Source organism: Heteronotia binoei, chromosome 14, assembly GCF_032191835.1.
Source record: "Heteronotia binoei isolate CCM8104 ecotype False Entrance Well chromosome 14, APGP_CSIRO_Hbin_v1, whole genome shotgun sequence".
NCBI classification, from domain to species: Eukaryota; Metazoa; Chordata; class Lepidosauria; order Squamata; family Gekkonidae; genus Heteronotia; species Heteronotia binoei.
In genome coordinates this window covers 40280704-40295873 of record NC_083236.1, presented here as the reverse complement: position 1 = coordinate 40295873, position 15170 = coordinate 40280704, and positions in this window count along the sequence as shown.

Sequence of the window (15170 nt, the reverse complement as noted above, 5' to 3'; positions counted from 1 at the left end):
ACAGACTGAGTCAGCTACAAACGTAATTGCCTTGCAGTCAGGTGTGTATAAAAATCTCCCACCTAGCACCCTCCTAATCCACAGTGCTCGCTATTAAGGACTCAAATGCATTCGAATGCAGGAGGCCTCCCTGCATTTTCAGAATGGTTGCCCTTCTCTGACTTTCCCTTGCATGCCATTTACCTCTGGCATAGCTAAGAGCAGTATGATCCCTGCGAGAAATGTCTGTGCTGAATAAAAATGTGCTATGTTCCAACTGAAATTATGCTTCCACTTGGAGATTCTTTTCTGCTCCACAGAGAGAGAGAGAGACAGAGAGAGATGATCACTAGAGTTTAGAAACACAACTCTGTTGATTACAGTAATGTCATGGAAGGACAGAAGATATGCAGAAGCAGATGACTCTGATTTACATCTGCTGTAGGAGCAGAAAAGGATGCTATTCAAATAGGAGGTGGGTGGGATTTACCCCTCTGATTTTTTAAACTATTGGGGACTGCTCAGTTTTATTTGCCGTTCATTTGGCAGGACTTTATTTTTTCTAGCAGGAACTCCTTTGCATATTAGGCCACACATCCCTGATGTAGCCAATCCTCCTGGAGCTTCCAGTGGGCCCTGTACTAAGAGCTCTGTAAACTCTTGGAGGATTGGCTACATCAGGGGGGCATGGCCCAGTATGCAAAGGAGTTCCTGCTACAAAAAAAGCCATGTATTGCATATATTAAACCCATCTTCCACTATATTTTAATGTATTTTTTCTAATGGCAAACTAGAATGATGTATATATTTATGCTACATGCTAAAAGGTAAATTAGTTGGACAGGAAAAACTTCTGGGAAAGAAATGCCCTCATTTTGACCCAGGCTTATTAGCAATAGAATAATTAACATACATTCTCACGTTCTGACATGTGACTGCTTTATTGGTTTCCCACTCCAATGCAACCCAGATCAAAGGTTTTCTAAATTTGTTAATTTTACTATTCGGCTATTGTATTTTTGTACCACTTTGCATTCTAAACCCTACAAGCTATATGTACTTCATTTCTCATCTGAAGAAGTGTGCATGCACACGAAAGCTTACATTCTGAATAAATGTTTGCTGATCTGAAAGGTGCCACTTGACTCTTGCTTTGTTCTACTGCTTCAGACCAACACGGCTGCCCACCTGGATCTATCTAGAGGGCTTACTGTAAGCTCAAGGAGGATTGGCTACATCAGGGGTGTGTGGCCTAATATGCAAAGGAGTTTCTGCTACAAAAAAAAAAGCCCTGGTTATAGGATTCAGCCAAAATTAGCATCCAGAGTGTCACATGTGTGGTGAAGCTGGAAAATTCATGCCTTGTCCTATTTACAGAAAATGGTGACTGCGTATATTGGGAAAATTTGTGGGTAGTAGGGTCCTTCCTAATTCTCCCATTGTGCAAGATCAGAGCAGCAAAACAGTGACATCTTAACAGGGCATCTGTGAAGTGGATAATTTGCATGCTGAATTAGTTGAAGTGGTAGTACACTCACTTAGCATGTGAAAGGTAGTAGGATTGATGCCTGCATTCTTCAGTGCTTTGGGGGAGGGGACATAGCTAAGTGGTCAAACGTCTGCTTGGCATGCAAAAGGTCCCAGGTTCAGTCCTCAGTATCTACAGTTCAAAAAGTTCAGGTTAGAAGGTGATGAGAAATATGTCTGCCCAAGTCTCTTCTGGGACAGTTGGGATTAGCAGTACTAAACCAAGGGTCGACTTGAAATAAGACAGCTTCATGTGTTCAGTTGATAGTGTTCCCTCTAAGCTGAGTTAGCATGAGCTAGCTCACAGATTTTTAGCTTCCAGCTCACACATTTTTGTCTCAGCTCGGGGATGACCCCAGAGCACAATAATTTATGCAGTAGCTCACAACTTTAATGCCAGTAGCTCACAAAGTAGAATTTTTTGCTCACAGGAATCTGTAGTTTAGAGGGAACATTGGATATAACTGATCTAAAACATATGGAGGAGGACCAGATTTGAGTGCAACATATAAAGCATCTCGGAGAATTTTTCTGAGGGGCAGGATGTACATAATTACTGCCTGCCCACAGTATTTCAGTGCAAGGAGGGGAAAGTATTTAAGAAAAAGCTTTATCCAAGCTGCTTGTATTTGGAAGAGCAAGATATGTCACTAGCTGAAAATCAGAAGTAATCGGGTAATTAGAATTATTATTCAATATTGTGGGAGAGTGGGAGCCCATTCTGATTATTCATAGGCCTGTTAATCAAATAACTATTAATGGCTATGACAATGCCGTTGAGCTCTCACTAGGACTATATTTTTCTCAGTGTTAACTTCAATTATTCCTCTTTTCATATTGATGGCGTGCAGTTTTGTCACCCACATTGCATTATGTTCTTCCTATCTGTTGATTAGATTATTGAATTTGAAAATCAGAAGAGTAAATATGATTTTATAGTTTAAATGTTATATGGAAAAATGGGAGTGGATGTTGAGATTTTCCCCTGCAGCTCGATACAAACACATTTTTTGTAGCTGTGTTTAGGCATACTGAAAAAAAAATGCACACACACATTGAAGATGCATGAAAGATTTAGAGGGGAGTATTTCAATACATTGTACCTACATTATTTGATCCGAAGGTAGGCATGTGAGCTGAAAGGAGCTGTCTAGTCCACAAAGAGGATTTATTTATTTATTCATTCTGTAGTTATTGTGCCCTTTGTATGGGGAGCTTAGGGCAATGTATGTGGTCTTCTTTCCCATAGTTCCCTCACAATGACTCTGTGAGATAGGTTAGGTTGAGAGAGTGTGTCTGATCCAATCTCATCAGTGAGCTTCACGGATGAGTGAGAATTCCTCACATGTAATCTAACTACTATCAGCTCTAATATACCAAACTAGCCTGATTTTGCCAGAGCTCAGAAACTAAGCAGGGAACACCAAGGAAGACACAGGCTGGTATACAGAGGAAGGCAATGGCAAGCTATGCTGGCTCATCCCTTGCCTTGATAACCCCCTGAGGTGGAGCTTCATGGGGTCAACGTGTGTCAGCTGTGACTCAATGGCACACTTTACATTTAATCTAACTGCTATGCTTAGGCGTGTGGATCAAGCAGGGGTTGAAGCAAGATTATCAGTTAGCCAACAAGCACAGCTCCAGATCACTCTCTCACGAACATGAGTGAAATCAGAGCCAGGAACTGAGCTGAGGGAGCAAGTACCTCATTCCCATAATGGTTTGGAGCCAGCTGAAAGCTCTAGTCCTCTCTGCCAGGCTACCTTTCTTAGGCCCACCCAAGGCCGGCGCGTGGGAATAGGCCACCTCGGACACCACCTGGCCACAGGGGCAGGGGGTGGGGGCAGGCACCCCCTCCCCGCTCGCACTGACGGAGCTGGCTGGAAAGCGGCCGCCTGCATGCTTCTTTCTCCATTCCAATTTGGAATGGAGGCAGAAGCACGTGGGTACCACTTCCCAGCCAGCTGAGTCCCTCTGAAGGCGGGGGGGAGTGAGTTGGGATAGGGGTGGGCCAAGCATTCTTGCTTGGACCACCCCTCACCCAGCCCCTCCACTCTGCCTCTTCAGAGGGACTCAGGTGGCTGGGCAGCAGCTACCCATGTCATTCTTCCTCTGTTCCGAATTGGAACGGAGGAAGACGCATGCAGGCGGCCACTTCTCTGTCAGCCCCCTTTGAATGGGGGGAGGGCTGGGCGAGGTGTGGGCTGAGCATTCTTGTGCAGCCTGCCCTTTGCCCAGCCCACTTCCCCCCTTCAGAGGGACTCAGTTGGCTGGGAAGCAGCTGCCCGCATGCTTTTTCCTCCATCCCAAATCGGAACGGAGGAAGAAGCATGCAGGCTGCCACTTCCCCGCCAGCTCCCTTTGAAGCGGGGGGGGGCGGGCGGAAGAACTGGGTGAGGTGTGGATCGAGTGTTCTTGCTTGGTCTGCCCTTCGCCCAGCCCACTTCCCCAGTACAGAGGTACTCGGCTGGTTGGGGAGTGGCCACCCACATGCTTCTGCCTCCGTTCCAAATTGGAACGGAGGAAGAAGCATGCAGGCAGCCGCTTCTCAGCCAGCTCCCTTTGAAGGGGGCGGGAGGGCTCGGCAAGGAACGAGCTGAGCAAGAATGCTCAGCTCACCCCTTGCCCCTCCCTCCTTCAGAGGGAGTTGGGTGGGCCAGCAGAGCATGCCAGTGTGATGATGTCACTTTAGGTGATGTCATCATGCTGCGCGTGCTATGCATGTGAGATTCAACTCCTGGGGGAGCAGGTTCTGCCTGGGGTGGCAGAACCTTTAGCTCCGTGCCTGGGCCCACCTTCTTGCTGCAGTCGTGGCCCTCTAAGCAATAAAGCCATAGCTTGCAGCCTTGACTTTCCAGCAGCTCCTGCTGGGTGCATCGTCTCCATATGAACATATGAAGCTGCCTTATACTGAATCAGACCCTCAGTCCATCAAAGTCAGTATTGTCTACTCAGACTGGCAGCAGCTCTCCAGGGTCTCAAGCTGAGGTTTTTCACGCCTACTTGCCTGGACCCTTTTTAGTTGGAGATGCCAAGGATTGAACCTGGGACCTTCTGCTTACCAAGCAGATGCTCTACCACTGAGCCACCGTCCTTCTGCTGACAAGCTGGACCTATAAATAGATTGGTCTAGAATGGCATGGGAGGGAAGGCAGTATGGTGTAGTTCAGTCTCAGCAGATCTGGAAACCTAATCAGAGACAGTACTTAGAAGGAAGACCTCCAAGAAAGACTTTGCAAAGGAAGGCAATGGCAAACCACTTATGCTTCTCACTTGCCTTGAAAACTCCACCTGGGTTCCCCATCAGTCAGCTGAGACTTGTTGACATTATACACACACAGAGAGAGAGAGAGAGAGAATGACACAGGATCTAGCTTTCTCGGTTATGTGTGTTTAGTCCAAGAGATATCATCTCCAAGGTTGTGGTTCAACAGTCCTTGGTTCTAGGGTCTCCCCACTGAACATTTTAAATCTGATGGTAGATTTAGAGGCTTGGCCTTCTACTAGTGGTGTTATTGCCTCCTGCCTGTTCATTTATGTTGCTTAGTAAGGAGGTCATGGCAAAGGGTTGGATCCTACCATATTTCCCACTGGCAAAAGACAGAAAAGAAAAGCCCCCTTTTAACCACTCTTTTGGGGATAGTGGGACTTGCATGAATAAAAATGTTATGTGAGATGAAAACTACAGTGAGGATGCATTGGATGAGATAAAGTGGGAAAAGTGGTTGAATCCAACCAGATAAATGGGTGTTTCCTCTCACTAATATCCTGACTTGGATGACCTAGGTCCTATCAGAACTAGATAGGGTCATCCCTGGTTAGTACTTGACTGGAACACAACCAAGGAAGTCTAGGGTTGCTATACAGCAGTAGCAAGCCACCTCTGAATGTCTCTTGCCTTAAAAAAACTAAGGGTTGCCATAAGTTGGCTGAAACTTGGCAGCACTTTCCACCAACACTTCTCACTATATATTTGTAGGACATGGACACAGCCCCTTCTTATTCTCTATGTTGTTTCCTTTCCAGCCCAGTTATCTCCTTCAATCCCACCATACCATCAAGGCAGACTGGTTTATATGAGAAGGTTGAAGTGAGCTAACTACAAAGGCAACCACCACCTTTGCTTCTCAGTAATTACTAGGAATGAGAGGGTTCCCCCTCCAGATCTCCCGCTCTCTGTGTTACACACATAAAACAAAACATTTATGCATATTTTGCAGTGGTAATTTTAGTTACATAGCTGGCCCTAGTCTTATAATACCTTTTCAAGAGTGTTGATGCATGAGAATCATTTGCAGTTGTCATGGTCTACACCATAAGTGATAGATCCCTGAAAGGAAGCAAAAGTTTCCATCATAACAAATAAATATTTTAATTATATGAGAAACAAACACAAAGGAAGCAGTTGTAAGGCATCAGCTCTAGCATTAATTAGGATAAACATGGAACACTTGACAATAATGTAATGAGAAAGAAAATAACAAGCCAAAAGGTATTGTGGACTAAAATGCCAAGTTATGATACTTTGCTGGACGACAGTTGTCACAACAATACAGTCATATGTGCTTAATGCATGGCAGCTGTAATTACATTTTGTTAAAGGGGCACATATGTTTAACACATTCCAATTGTGCCACATTTTAGTGATGAGGTGGCTAGTAATAGAGAGTGACAAAACAGCGGCCTTCTAAAGACAACTGTCTATCACAGGAACAAAAGAATGCAAGTGGAATCGTTGTACACACATGAGAATGAAAACCTTAGACACCAAAAGTATGGGTTGAACTAGGGTTTTACTGCTCATCTGAATTACAAAACAAAAGTACCCCCATCTATTTTAGTGTGAGATTGCTACTGACAAGCAGTCTGTCATGGCTGCCATCACTGTGGGTGACTCCAGCCTAGCGTCAAACTTGGCCAGAGTTACCAATGGCATTGTTCATCCTAACACGTACATGGAATAGTCAGAGATGTTAAGCCTCATCCTCCCCCTCTGTGATGCTCAATCCAGTAAGTGCTGTGTTGATACTGCTCTGCATTAAGAACAGTTCTATCTAATTGACCCAGACATACATCCCAGTGCCTTGGGAATAGCCCTTTATCCTTGAATGCCTCAGAGTGTCCAACAATCAGCCTTACCAGTGCTTGATGACACTGCTACCCTGTTATATAACTTTATCAATCCCAAAGCATTATGACTATGTTGGCCACCAACCCCTTGAACAATGTGGCTCAGGCAAAAGAAATGACCCTTTCCAAAGACAATTTGAAGGTTCCCCCAAACATTCTTGCTCAGCCTCACCCAACAGGACCAGCTAATGAGAACCAGTTTGGTGTAGTGGTTAAGTGCACTGACTCTAATCTGGGATAACCAGGTTTGATTCCCCACTTTTCCACATGCACCTGCTGCAGTGACCTTGGGTCAGTCACAGTTCTTGAAAGAGCTGCAGCCTTTTGTGGGGAGAGGAAGGGAAAGGAGATGGTAAACTGCTCTGAGGCCCAGAGTGAAGGGTGGGGTTTCTCCTCCTCCTCCTTACAAACTTGGGATGGTGGGTAGGCCAACTATTTATTTTAATTTTATTTTATCAAATTTATATCCCGCCCTCCCCTAACAGGCTCAGGGTGGTTAATAACAGTTAAAAACCAAATACAGAATATTAAAAACAATATACAATAAAATCAATCTACACATTTTAACCATAAATTCCAAGATGCACGTCGATGTTTCTGAATATCTATATTTGTCCAGTGGGATTGTCAGCACTGTAGGACATTTGCTACCTCCCCTTAACTATTGAAGGCAAGGTTAAATAGTTCGGTCTTACAGGCTCAGTGGAACTGTGACAGGTCCTGCAGGGCCCTGATGTTTTCGGGAAAGGCATTCCACAGAGCGGGGGCTATTGTTGAAAATGCTCTGGCTCTGGTGGTAGACAATCGAACTTCTTTCAGTCCAGGAATCTGAAGAAGATTTTGGGACCCTGAATGTAGTGCTCTCTGGGGCACATATGGGGATAGAAGGTCCCAAAGTTAGACAGGTCTCAGGCCACATAGGACTTGGCTCTAGGGTCTCCCTAGCAGATCTGGAAAGGTAGAACCATTGTAAATAACTGTTTCAACTCATTTCTTCCAATTGGCTGGACTACATGAGTGAATTTGCTATGGATGTTTGTCAGGATAGATAAAAGGAAATACTACTTTACACAAAGAGTGATTAAAAAGCAGAATTCACTACCAGAGGATGTAGTGATGGACACAGGAATAAACAGCTTTAAAAGGGGATTAGATAGATTCATAGAGGATTTTGACTCCACCCAGCTGCTGAGCCTTAAGGCAATCATAGCTGGGAGCTACTTTGTCTCCCTCAGTAGGAGAGACAAGCTGAGGAGGATTACCACTCAGCATTGTGGAGCGGCCAAAGCCAACAGTTTGAGTTGAGCAGCTCTGCCTCTGTCCTCCAGTCTTCACCACGTGTTTGACTCACCCACCCATCCTGTGTATTGTGTAGGCTTCAGCTGGTCACCTTTTGGAGTCAGGTAGGACTTTTTTATGTCCCTGACTGATTGGCCCATGAAGGGGGGGGGGGGCGGGGAGTTGCATACCCTACACTGTTAGCTGTGACTTTGGGCAATTGGCTTGGTGGTGCCATTTAAATAGGTTGGTCATTTGGTGGGATAGCGCAGGGGAAGGAGAAACAGATTGGGGAGCACCTAGTTGGTACCCCCACCCTTTGGGGGAAAAGGGGTCTGTCAGAATCAGCCTTTGGGCTATGTGGCTCAGGACTGGGAATGCAGACTGCCTAAGCTGGCTCCACCTCCTAAGCTGTGAGGAATCAGGGTTGGAGATCCAGGGTAGTAATTTTCTTGCTGTGCTGGCTGGGTGCAAGCCACATAGCCATGGTTCACATCAGGGGCAGGGTGGCTCTCCCATGTGGCAAGAAGGGATCAGGGGTGACCCTTGGCCTTGCCGGACTGCCCTTGCTGTTTTCTCTTTTCTGAATCAATAAAAATAGCTTTTAGTTACCCAAACACTGTGTCTGTTGCTTTCTTCCAAATGGAGGGGTGGGGAAAAGCATATCAATGGTTACTGGCCATGCTGACTGAGCAGAACCTCCACATTTAGAGGCACTGCTCTTCTGGGTCTCAGAGGAGACCTACATCTATGCCTTGATGTTGACTGTCCAGAGAAACTGGTTGGCCACTATGTGAGACAGGATGCTGGACTAGATGGACTATTGGTCTGATCCAGCAAGGCTCTTCTTATGTAGAGCCGCAAGTTGCTCTCCATACCATACCAAACCTTTAATGGCATAATAGATTCAGATAAAAATACACAGAATATAAAAATTTAAACATTGGAGATAAAATCAAAATAAAACCAAGCTTACAGATGCATTCAAACATGGTCAGAATTAAATTTAAGGATGTCAGCCAGAAATTTTGCCACAGCCTCACTAACCACCCCCTCAGTATCACTCAATAAATAATAACAGGGTGGCAGAATAGACAAATCTGGAGAAAAAGAAAGCTTGCCAAATAAATCTTTATGGAGGTTATGGTATAAAGAACAATCAAGCAATATATGCTGGATTGAGTCAGGGGTATTTGCTCCACAGGAGCAAAGTCTGTCGGCTAAAGGGACTCGCTGATATCTCCCTTGTAAAACTTTGGAGGGAAACGCGTTTAGTCTAGCCAACATAAATGCCCTGCGATGACTTGGAGTGGTTAGGTCTGATAGATAATTGGGCATTTTGCCACAAAAAGCATAAAGACCTAAGGAAGCTGGAGAGCAAATATAAGGGTCAGTTGGCCGTAATTTCATTTCCTCCGATTCCCATAGTCTCAGTTTAATACATCTGAAGACATATGACTCATCAGCGGTAGAAAAATCATCTACCTCTAACCCCAATTGATTGAGTTTAGACAGAAGCACTGCTGTCCAGGATGAAATATATGGGTCTCTTTTCATACAATCAAGAAGGCTGTTGGGATCTGTTCTAAAATGAATTTTGAGCCAGAATTTAAACACTGCAATCCAGGCTTTTGTCTCCACCAAAGACTGACCCACTTCAGAGCAGAGAGCAAAGTAGGACACACATTTTGGCAAACCAAGAATTTGTCTAAAGTTGCTCTCAATGTATTTGCAAACAGTTGCTTGCCCCCCCCCACCAAAAAAAATGTAAGTGGTGGCGGAAAGTACTGTCAAGTCACAGATAACTTATGATGACTCCATACAGTTTTTGAGGCAAGAGATGAACAGAGGTGTTTTGCCATTGCCTATATCTGTGTAGCAAACCTAGACTTCCTCAGTAGTCTCCCACCCAAATACTAACCAGTGTCAATTCTGCTTAGTTTCCAAGATCTAATGAGATCATGCTATCCTGGGCTATCTAGGCCGGGAGTGAGAGGGAATGATAAGTATATACTAGGGGTGGGCATGAACCAGAAAAATGGAAGTTTGTGGTTCAGGACTTTCACAAACCCCTGAACCTAGCCCCAGTGCTAGGGGTTCTGCTGTCCCAGGCAAAACCCTGCCCCCCCCGGACTCTAATTATGCGCACGAAGCACACATGGCATGATGACGTCACCCAAAAGTGATGTCACTGTGATGGCGTGCTTTGCGAAAGTGTTCTTTCTCAGCTCTGATCACTCAGAGCCAAGAAAGAACACTCAACCCACCCCCTGCTCAGCCTCTCCCACTTCAGAGGAATCTGGGCAGGGGCCTCGTCTTTCTTCCTCCGCTCCAAGCCATCAGAGCAAAGGAAGAAGGACATGGGTGGCCACTGCCCAGTCAGCTCTCTCTGAACCGGAAGAGGGATGGGCAGTGGCTGCATCATTGTTCCATCACTCTGATTGCTTGGAGCAAAGAAAGAACACTCAGCCTGCCCCTTACCCAGTCCTCTCCCACTTCAGAGGGAGCTGGACAGGGCTTGCATCCTTCTTTCATCACTCTGAACAATTGGAGTGAAGAAAGAACGATGCAGAGTATCAGGGTCGCAGCGAGCAGGGAGGCGGAGGGGGTGCCTGCCCCTTCCCCTGTGGTGAGGTAGCACCCTAGATGGCTGCCTACCTCGGCTACTCCCACATGCCTGCCCTACCTGAACCATGAACTTCACAAACCTCTCCATTGCACTAACTGGTTTGTGCTTCAGGAAGTTCATGAGGGTGCAGGCCCACCTGGAAGTGAGCTCCAAAGGCATTTATATGCCTTTGGAGCTTAACTCCAGGTCAGGCTGCCCTGGAAGTGGGCTCCATAGGCCTATAAAGGCCTTCAGAGCTCACTCCTGAAGCTTAGTTGGCTTGGGAAATGGACCGATGGTGGGTTCCATAATTCACTTCTGGTTGGGCAGCCAGACCCAGAAGTAAGCTCGGAAGATATTTAAATGCCTTTGGAGCCTGCACAAATTCTCCCATGAACCTCATGGATATCCATGAAAACATGGAAGCTCATGGATGGATTATGGGAGCCAAACCCTTGGTTTGCGAACCATGAACCTGCTTGGTTCGTGCTTGAACCAGGTTTCATTTGTTGGTTTGTATATACCTAAAAAGGAAAAAAAAACACAGGCCCAAAATTTACCACATCAGAGTGAATTCTAGTTTTCATTTGTACTGAATGTCTGTATTCACTTAATAGATTCATAAGCCATGTGGTGCAAAAGGGATGCAGTGAGCTTCTTATAGCAAAAAAGCGAAATGAGACTCCGATTCTCTTTAGCTTTGGAAGAAACATAAATACTAAGGGAATGGTGGTCACGGAAGAAGCATGAAGGCCGCAGTCAATTGTGCAATCCTAAAGAGAGTTGGAAATAATTTAAGGGAAAGGGGAGGGAAATCTTATCTGAATGGCCACAAGGAAACCATACTCTGAAAAAACAGAAGAAAAAGGATTAGATTTTGCAGTCTTTTTTTTTTCCTCAAATGGTCTCATTTGTAAGTACCCTATTAGTCAAGGTGATGAAGATATCATCAATTAGATTACAGAAACAGTATAAATATTTGATCCAGTCCATTTTCCTTAAACTCTATCACACTGAAGAACCTTACAGGTTGCCCATTTATTACAATACAATCAAACTGAAATCAATGGAACTTAAGTACACTTAGATTAACCATCAGTTTGTAGCTATTTTTTTCCCAGGGAAAAGAAATATTATTTATTAGAGCTATGATGAAAATTCTCAAGTTTTATTCTGAGTGTGTACGTGCATGATTTCCCCCCCACACCCTTATTGTAAGATCAGAGCAATGCCAGTTCTGCTCCACACTTGCTTCAGTTCTGTTTTGTCAAACGTTTCATCTCATATCTTTCTCATAATCCACTCAAATGTATGTAACCATTGTTGTGCAGACATGAACATGGTGCACATTTGGCTTCATGCTTTGTCTGTCTTAAATATTTATTGCAACCCATACTTAATTACTCCCTTAGAATAACAAACAGTGGTGGAAGTAAACCAGTACAGGCTGCTATGGAGTACCAGTAAGAAAGAAGTCAACGTCATATTTCTCATTTTAAGCCCTCCACTAGAGACTGTACCAGAAAGAGACATGAGTTACTTTGATTTCTGTTAGCAAGTATCCAAATACAGATTCAACACAATCCCTTCTCAAATGTGTGTGTGCGTGCATGTATAAGAAGTCCCATCAAATTGCAGCTAACTTATGGCAACCCCTTATGGGGTTTTCAAGGCAAGAGACAAACATGGATTACCACTGTCCACCTCTTCATAGCAACCCAAGACTTCCTTGGTGATATCCCATCTGAGTACTAACCAGAGTCAACTCTGCTTAGCTTCCAAGATCTGACAAGGTCGAGCTAGCCTGGGCCACCCAGTTCAGGGCTCCTCAAAATGTAGAGTTTGCACGTGGAGAAAGGGCAAAAAAGAATGCACATGTATCTCTGTTTTGTGACATTACAAAAATAGAATTCTGCAGGAAGGAGGTCAGGGACACACTTGTTTAATCCACTGAGTTCCCATGTTTTAAAAAACCTCATGATAGGGGTTTTTTTTTTCCATAAATGGATGGACATTTTCACCTTCTGAATATCAATGTGTCTTCTAGTCAGTATTGCTGTGCCTTAAAACCCATTCTTGTTTCTTGAAAAAGAAAATTAACTACATGAGGTGACAATTTAGAGGGTTCTGGTGACAGTGTGGGAGTCAGAAATTTAAGAAGTTCACCCTATTTTGGAGATATACTGTAGCACTGAAAGAAGAGGCCACATTTGTTGAATTTTGATAGGTATTCAGTCTTTTGAAGGCATGGGATATTTTCTAGTTACAATTCACCTTGAGATGTTTGGACAACATTGTGGAAAGAATTAACATATGAGTGTAGCAATGGGATTGTGATTCTATCTCTGTGTGTGCTGGAAAGCATGTGGAAGTTCCTAAGAGGAAAAAAGTTTGAGTATTTAGAGATCACTTTCAGTGTTAAGCTGAGTTAGTGTGAGCTAGCTCACATTTTAGCCTCTGGCTCACACATTTTGGTCTTAGCTCAGGAAAAATGGCTCCAGAGCAAACTGATTTATGCAGTGGCTCACAATTTCAATGCCAGTAGCTCATGAAATGGAATTTTTGCTCATAAGACTCCACAGCTTAGAAAGAGCATTGATCACTTTCCATTATTGGGACCCCTGCCTTTCCCTCAACCACATACAAAGGTGCCTGCAGATGTCAAGTTATATGCACACAGGACGACTGCATACTTTTCAGGAAGGTTACCAGATCCCCACCATACCAAACCCTCCTGAGACTCGTGAGAAACAGACTGGTGAGGTGACATAATGTTGAACAACAGAACTGATGGAATAAATACTTTTATTTTAACACACCCAAAGGGTTGTACTATATGCATGTCTATGCATGTGAATGGTCTGAAGTTCATTGAGCAACCTGGGGCCAGTCACTACATAGGCTATTTTGTGAGATGTTTCCCATCCATAACCTATATGTGGTTACCACAAAGAGGCATACACAAGAAACATCTTAAAATATATCTTGATGTATGTGGGTTAGCTGGTGGTCCTGAGACTTCTGCCTGTAACTATAAGAATAAGCCCTAGACCAAAAATCAAAGCCTCAACAAGCTACTCAGCAAGCTTACCATCACTACTACCACCACCACCACCTCTACCAGCTGTTCTTTTCCTCCTCTTGCTCTCTCTGTTTGTCTCTCCTCTGTACATTCTACCTGCCTGTGCACAATATCAATCATGTCTCGTTGGCTAGCCACATCGCCTGTATAGGAACTGAAGTGTTACTTTACATTCTGCCATTTGGCTAACATTCCTTGTCTTAAGGCAGAAAAAAAAGGAATGTCCAAAATACTCACATTTTTATATGATCAATAAGAAAAACCAATTAAAATCATAGGTTAAATTCTGCTTTTTAAGCATAAAAATCCTCAGCTCTCTGTCTTCCTTCTTCCCACACTTGCCAATTACCTAAGTACCTTTTGAAAGCACTAGAATTCTTCTGAACAGCCAAGGGGAAAGTAATCTGATCCACTCAGAATAAGCACCTTTTTTTGAGGTAGAGGACATGATTATCTCAAAGTACCACAAACCTTTAACCCTGTCGATTTTGAGTTTTTACAGTGATTCCCATATTCTTCCAACATTCTGGTCTCACATATGAAAAAATCCATGAATTGTAATCAGTACCTGAAAGACTGTGACATGAATTTGCTAGTGTGGGATGCAGGGAGTGGGTTCATCCATGTGGAGCAGACTCCATGAAGTAGTACATTGGGGCTTGAAGTGAAAGTGAAAACAAAATCTGTTGGAAGGACTGGCTCATTCACACATGCAATCCATCAGCCAATGCCATAGCTATGTTGGTCATATATGAACATGTGAAGTAGCCTATAGAGAAAGTCTGAGAATATGATTGACGGTGTGGCTTGAATCCAGACTAGACATTTCTGCAGTTATAAGGATTTACAGTCATGGGATATTCCTCCTCTCATGATAGCTTGAAATGCTCCCAATCCTGTTACTGGAAGAGATCGTAGACTGAGGAAATGATCAGGGTGCCATGGGAGAGGGAAGGCAAGAAAATCATACTCTTTGAGGGGAACTCCTTGTTTCTGTGGACACATTCCTCTAGATTCAACCCTATGTTTCTCTGCTTTTTTGATGGTTAAAAATATCAGTTAAATATGGCAGGTTTTGTAGAGAGGATTATTGATGAAGCCTTAGTTCAGGAAGGTTAATAGAAGAAAAAGGGGCTCTCAGGTAGAGCTGGACCCTGACATGATGTAAGGATAACTGGCTGCTATATCTTGTTTGGGATGTAAAACAGTATGGTATAGCCTGAAGCTAAGCAAGAATGGGAGACCACCAAGGAGCATTCTGCAGAGAAAGCCAATGCAAACAGCCTTTGCTTCTCACTTGCCCTGGAAGACCCTTGCTGGGGTCACTTGTAAGTCAGTTGCAACTTGATGGTGTATACACATACATACCCACATACACCTCATTGTTGGGTTTTTTGCCTCTTTGATGGATGGGTGTGACTTAGAGGGAAATTTCAGAAGTTAAGCAGGATCAGCCCTCGCTAGTATTTGGATGGGAGATCTCCATTACCAGAAATACCAGGGCCGTAGCGTGCAGGCAGGCAACGGCAAACCGTCTCTGAATGTCTCTTGCCTTGAAAACCCTTA